Source organism: Ornithorhynchus anatinus, chromosome 5 (assembly GCF_004115215.2).
Source record: "Ornithorhynchus anatinus isolate Pmale09 chromosome 5, mOrnAna1.pri.v4, whole genome shotgun sequence".
Taxonomy (NCBI): domain Eukaryota; kingdom Metazoa; phylum Chordata; class Mammalia; order Monotremata; family Ornithorhynchidae; genus Ornithorhynchus; species Ornithorhynchus anatinus.
In genome coordinates, this window is record NC_041732.1 from 13,748,931 (window position 1) to 13,756,445 (window position 7,515).

The following is a 7,515-nucleotide window of genomic DNA, read 5'->3' on the forward strand; positions in this document are numbered from 1 at the left end:
AGAGATGGAAAAGACCCTCTAAAGGCCAGTAGGGCTCATTTCTCAGACTTTTAAAACTAAGACTTTTTGGCTTCCCAGGAATTTTTCTCAGGGTACTGGGACAAAGGGCCAAAAAAAAGGCATCTAGAATTCCTTCTCCCTCATATTTCCCATTTGACCAACTCTGCTTAAAAGATTGGTCCTTTTTGGCTCAGTGGTTCTGAGAACAGATTGGGAAAGGAATTTGGATAATGATAACTGTGGTATTGTTAAGTGCTTACTAAGTGCCAAGCACTATACTAAGCACTGGGGTAGGTGAGAGATAACCAGATCCCACGGGGGGCTCACATTTAAGTGGGTGGGAAAACGGGGATTGAATCTTCACTTTGCAGATAAGGGAATTGAGGCAGAGAGAAATTGGTCATAGAGCAGACGCACGGCAGAGCTATTAGAACCCAGATCCTCTGACTCCCAGGCCCAGACTCTTTCCACTAGACCATGCTGCATCCCAGAGATGATCTGTGTTTTCAGTTCTCAGGCTTTTGGAGTACTGGTAATGACATCAGGCCTCCCAAGTCCCACACCTCTCCCAAGGCCGCCGAAGGCTTGGGAGCGGGGTGAGAAGGAAGTCTGAATTGATCAAATGCTACTCTGCCGAGACCAAGGTCACGGAGAAGATACAGAATAATCAGGGCAGACACAGTCCTTGTCCCTATCCCACAGGGATTCACAGGCCTAGTGGGAGGGAGAACAGCTTTCCATCCCCATTTTACAGATGAGGAAAGCGAGACCCAGAGAAGTGATATGACTTGCCCCAGGTCACACAGCAGGCAAGTGGCAGAGCTGGGATTAAGACCCATTTCCCCCAACTCCCAGGCCTGGGCTCTTTCCTCTAGGCCACACTGCTTTCCTCGAGGAGCTTATACTTTAACAGGGAAGAGAAGTATGTGAATATTTACAAGTGGAATACCCTAAAATGAAGAGTTGAATGTACACTTGAACAAATATGTATACACAAATGCTGAGGAGCATAGTTTAATGGATAGAGCATGGGCCTGGGACTCAGAAGGTCATGGGTTCATTCATTCATTCAATCATATTTATTAAGTGTTCACGGTGTGCAGAGCACTGTACTAAGTGATTGGGACAGAACAATGCAACAATAAATGGTGACAATTCTTGCCCACAACAAGCTTACAGTCTAGAGGGGAGGAGGCAGACATCAATATAAGTAAATAAAATTATGAAGATATACATAAGCGCTGTGGGACTGGGATGGGTGGGGGAGAACAAAAGGAGCAAGTTAGGGCAACGCTGAAGGGAGTGGGAGATGAGGAAAAGTGGGGTTTAGTCTGGGAAGGCCTCTTCAATAAGGCTTTGAAGGGGGGAAGAGCCCCGGTTCTAATCCCAGCTCTGCCACTTGTCTGCTGTGTAACCTTGGCCAAGTCACTTCACTTCTCTGGGACTCAGTTACCTCATCTGTAAAATGGGGATTGAAACTGTGAGCCCCACATGGGGAAGTGACTGTGTCCAACCTGACTAGCTTGTATCCACCCCAGTGCTTAGTACAGTGTTTGGAAGTACAGTAAGCACTTAACAAATACTAATGTTATTAATAAGAAGAAGAAGAAAAATTTAAAAGTCCTCACCATTGACTGCTTTGGCTTCAAAGCACTCAATCACTTTGTCCCCTCTTACTTCACCTCACTACTCTCCTACTACAACCCAGCCCACACACATCACTCCTTTAATGCTAACCTCGATCACTGTGCTTCGATCTTGTCTATCTCGCCTCTGACCCCTTGCCCACATCCTGCCTCTGGCCTGGAATGTCCTCCATCCTCAATTACTCTCACTCTCATCAAAGCCTTACTGAAGGGACATCTCCTCCAAGAGGTGTTCCCTAAGCCCCGCTTTCCTTTTCTCCCACTCCCTTCTCCAGTGCCCTGACTTCCTCCCTTTGTTCTTCCCCACTCCCAGCCGCACAGTACTTATGTACATATCTGTAATTTATTTATTAATATAAAAATAATAATAATGGTATTTGTTAAGTGCTCACTATGTGCCAAGCACTGTTCTAAGCTTGAGGTGATCAGTAAACTTGGGGTGATCAGGTTGTCCCACGTGGGGCTCACAGTCTTAATCCATATTTTACAGATGAGGTAACCGAGACATAGAGAAGTTAAGTGACTTGCCCAAAGTCACACAACTGACAAGTGGCAGAGCTGGGATTAGAACCTACGATCTCTGACTCCCAAGCCCGGTCTCTTTCCACTAAGCTAGTCACCCCTACTCGACTGTAAGTTCGTTGTGGGTAGGGAATGTCACTGTTTATTGTTGTATTGTGCTCTGCCAAGCGCTTAATACAGTGCTCTGCACACAGTAAGCGCTGAATGAATACGAATGAATGAATGAATGAATGAATGAATGAATGAATGAATGAACTTCAAGAAATGGCTGACAGGTTTATACAGCTTGGGTATTGGGGAATAAGCAGGGAAAGCTTGTTGAAGGAGGAGGGAATTTTAAGAGGCTTTGAGTGTGGGGAGAGCTGTGGTCTGTTGGATTTGAAGAGTGTGAGAGTTCATTCATTCATTCAATAGTATTTATTGAGCGCTTACTATATGCAGAGCACTGTACTAAGCGCTTGGGATGAACAAGTCGGCAACAGATAGAGACAGTCCCTGCCGTTTGACGGGTTTACAGTCTAATCCACGCTAAATCTACAGTCTAATCCTAAACCACGCTAGGGAAGCAGCGTGGCTCACTGGAAAGAGCACGGGCTTTGGAGTCAGAGGTCATGGGTTCGAACCCCGGCTCTGCCATTTGTCAGCTGTGTGACTTTGGACAAGTCACTTAACTTCTCGGTGCCTCAGTTATCTCATCTGTAAAATGGGGATTAAGACTGTGAGCCCCACATGGGACAACCTGATTCCCCTGTGTCTACCCCAGCGCTTAGAACAGTGCTTGGCACATAGTAAGCACTTAACAAATACCAACATCCACTTGTCAGCTGTGTGACTTTGGGCAAGTCACTTAACTTCTTGGTGCCTCAGTTACCTCATCTGTAAAATGGGGATTAAGACTGTGAGCCCCACATGGGACAACCTGATTCCCCTGTGTCTACCCCAGCGCTTAGAACAGTGCTCGGCACATAGTAAGCGCTTAACAAATACCAACATCATTATTATTATTAATCGGGGGAGATGGACAGACAAGAACAATGGCAATAAATAGAGACAAGGGGAAGAACATCTCGTAAAAACAATGGCAACTAAATAGAATCAAGGCAATGTACAATTCATTAACAAAATAAATAGGGTAATGGAAATATATACAGTAGAGCGGACGAGTACAGTGCTGTGGGGATGGGAAGGGAGAGGTGGAGGAGCAGAGGGAAAAGGGGAAAAAGAGGGTTAAGCTGCGGAGAGGTAAAGGGGGAAGGGCAGAGGGAGTAGAGGGAGAAGAGGAGCTCAGTCTGGGAAGGCCTCTTGGAGGAGGTGAGTTTTAAGTAGGGTTTTGAAGAGGGAAAGAGAATCAGTTTGGCGGAGGTGAGGAGGGAGGGCATTCCAGGACCGCGGGAGGACGTGACCCAGGGGTCGACGGCGGGATAGGCGAGACCGAGGGACGGTGAGGAGGTGGGCGGCAGAGGAGTGGAGCATGCGGGGTGGGCGGTAGAAAGAGAGAAGGGAGGAGAGGTAGGAAGGGGCAAGGTGATGGAGAGCCTTGAAACCTAGAGTGAGGAGTTTTTGTTTGGAGCGGAGGTTGATAGGCAACCACTGGAGTTGTTTAAGAAGGGGAGTGACATGCCCAGATCGTTTCTGCAGGAAGATGAGCCGGGCAGCGGAGTGAAGACTAGACTGGAGCGGGGTGAGAGAGAAGGAAGGGAGGTCAGAGAGAAGGCTGATACAGTAGTCTAGCCGGGATGCATAGCAAATAGAATAAATGAGGGGACAGAGGCAGGAGAGTCTAGAGTGAGGTACAGCTAGAAAATTGGTTTGGGAATTAAATAAAGAGCCTGGCGGGTTTGGGGCTAAGTAGGTGAAGACAGCAGATAGGTGAGGTGGGGCCAGGTGATAGAGAGCCTGGAAGCCAACTCAGCTGAGTGCTGTTTGATACAGAATGAGATGGGAATCAATGAAGGATTTTGAGGAGTGGAGAGATGTATGCCAAAGGACCATTCAAGAAGATGAAGTGGGAGAGGCTAGAGGGATGGAGGCCGGTGAAGGGCCTCAGACAACCCTTCCGTTGCTTTCCCACACAATGATACCTCTCTGGAGGCAGCTGGCTAGTTGGGAGGTGTCCCCCTGGAACTGTCCAGGGGTCCCCCTCCCCAATCCTGTCCCCACTGACCATGACACCCCACCTCAGGGCCTGCCTTGTACCCCCTTGTGGGACACCTCTTTGTCCAGCCCTGAGAATAGTGCTTGACACATCATAAGTGCTTAACAAATACCATCATTATTAGTAGTACTGAACAGGAAGAGGGAGGCCCCTGGTAATGTGGTACTTGTGAGGGCTTATTCTGTCCTAAACACCGGGGTAAATATCAGATAATCAGGTCAGAATCAGTCTCGGTCCCCCATGGGGATCACATTCTAAAGGGCTATTTAGTCTCCATTTTACAGATGAAGAAACAGAGTGAAGTGCCTTGCCCAAGGTGACATAGCAGATAACTGGTGGATCCAGGATTAGAACCAGGTCCTCTGACTTCCAGGCCCCTGCTCTTCCCACTAGGCCACACTGCTTCCCTCTGGCAGGAGGGTGAGCCCCAAGTTGGTTTGTGGAACTTGAGTCATGACAAGGAAGACAGCAGAGGTCTAGGACCCCCTGCCAAGGAGGGAACTGTTTAAAAAGATTAGGGTAGGAAGACCCTAGATCTGAGAACATTACAATAAAAAGTACCTTTTATTGTCTGTGCCCTATTGAGATCAGTACCCCCCACCTTTACTTTATGGTTGATGGAGGCATGTATTAAGCTCTTACAACATGTTGATCACTTGCTAAGGGTTAGGGTGGACCCAAGATCTTCAGATTGCACAGTCCCTGTTCCACACAAGATTCAGTCCAAGAGGGTGCAGACACTGAAGCCCAGAAGTGGGGAGTGGGGGACCCCCAGTCTAATCAGATTCAGCCCCTTCTCCAGGGTAGGGGAGGGGGATGATGCTCTGGGTGTAGAGGCAGGAAAGACACCTCCCTTTCATTACACCTACCACAAGTATACATATACTTGAACTATATAGAGAGAGTTGGGCTGTGACCCATAGTAAGTGCTTAATACCACAATTATTATTATTATATACTCATCCAACCCCTTTCTCTCACCACTCATTCTCTTTGACATCACCAAAACCCTGCCTTCTTTTTGACTCTAACGTTTATGTCCTCTTCCTCATTTTACCTTCTTAGCTCTCAAAGATTTATAGTTAGCTGGGCTTTCTTGGACACCGGGACCTTCTCCTTTCAGCCTTAACTGAAGTGACAGAGCTCCAAGACTATGACTTGGTTTTGTCTCTAGAAAAAGGGAAAAACTGGCCTAGTGGAAAGAACCTGGGCCAGGTAGAGGACCTGGATTCTAATCCTGGCTCTGCCACTTGCACAGAGAAATGTTAAGTGACTTGCCCAAGGTCACACAGCAAGCATGATTCCTCTGTAAAATGGGGATTAAATATCTGTTCTCCCTTCTACTGAATTAAGAGCACCATGTGGGGTGGGGACTGTGTCTGATCTGATTACCTTGTATCTAACTTAGTATGGTGCTTGCCACATAGTAAGAACTTAATAAATGCCACAATTATTAACAACTGGGTAAGGTGTTCCCCTCAACCCCCTGCCCAATGGGCTTTTGGATTCAGCAAATCCCACACCAATGCAAGCCAGGAAGGACACATTGAGCAGCAATCAGGATTTTCATTTATTGTTAATCAGTTTCAAGAGTTGACTTTGAGTTATCAGGAACAGATGCGGAATGGCTTGGAGGAAACAGCAGCTTTTCAGTTGACTCGTGAGAGTGGCCCCAAGTAACATAAAAATAATTTCCATTCAGTTTAGTATTTCCAAAAAAAAATAAAAAAGGCATTAGTCTACAAACAAAGAGACATAACCATCCACACCACAGTGGGATTCATTCGCACTGGTGTCCCTACATCGTCTCCCTCCCATTTTCTTGCCCTTCTTTTCCCTGCTCGAAGCCAGCAGAGTCCCATTTGAGTCTGAACTCCAGTCAGGCCTCATGCAGCAAGCAAACCCCACCAAAAAAGGGGTGCCCAAGGACCAGTGCCTAGAGATACATAGACACATGGGGGGGACACCACCTGGCCATCTCCCTCTCCCAGCTGGTTGTGTTGGCCTGGTCCTCCCCTACAAAGTAGAAGGTGGGTTGAGTTGACCCTGTAGGTGGGACCAGCATACATGGATAACTAACCAGAAGTCGTCGGGACATTCTTCCTCAAGATGACTAGCCCCCAAACAGCAGGTGGGCCCAGGGAACCGGAGTGGGTTTGAGTGGATTGAACTTGAGGAGAGAACTGGAGTCAATCTAGTCTGACCTTAAGTCCCAGTTGGAGAGAATGCCCTCTAGGAAATGGGCAGAGAAGAGGGAGTTACCCCCATCTCGTGACTTCATCCTTTTCCAGGGAAAAAGCAGATATTTCAGCTTAAACGAAGAAAGTCATACCAGTTACACCCAGATCTAAATGAGATATGATCAACAGCACCAGAAAAATCCGGGCCCTGACCTGGGCTCTTATTGCCATTTCCCAAGGGAGGAAGCAGAAGGGGGGTAAAGAACCGGATCAGTTTGAAAAGGAAATAGCCTTTTTCAGAGATCCGGGGAGAGAAAAAGAACAAGTTTCATCTCTTGGTGTGTTTTCTTCAAATCCAACAACTAACTGTATCTTGTTGCAGATATTACTTTGCGTTCCTGGCTCATAATCCTCTTAAAGGAGTTCAATCGGGAAGCCCTACTGGACCTGCAGGGAAATTGAGATCCAGAAAAGTGAAGAACTCTACCCTGGAAGCCGACGATGAGAATCCAGGAGCTCCCATTTCCGGCTCAAACCGCTAAGCAAGGGGTCTTTCCTCGGATATCAGCTGGGGATTCGCTGCTGGAAAGGGAGGAGGGGAACAAAGGATTCTTGAAAGGATCAAGAATGTCGGGAGATGAGATGACATGGCAACCGGGGCAGAAAAGGCCTTTCAGAAGGTCAATGTCAGTTGTGTTTTGACCAAGACAGACTCATCCAAGCTCTACCCAGAGACTTGTTGGACAACAAGCAGAATATGAGCTTGAGTGCAGGGAGGAGCTTAGGGAGAGAAGCATAATTAAAGCCAACAGCCACATCTGACAATAGATTTCTTTAAATGCCACCTATGGAACTGAAATTCTGGATTTTTTCCCTCTCCAAGGGTTTCCAAAGTCTGTTCCAGGGACATACTAACCGGTACTATACAGAATTCAGTGCACGGTAGGGAAATGGAATATAGACATGAAGGGGAGGGTGGGACGGGATTGCTTTTCTTTCTAGTTCTAAAAGC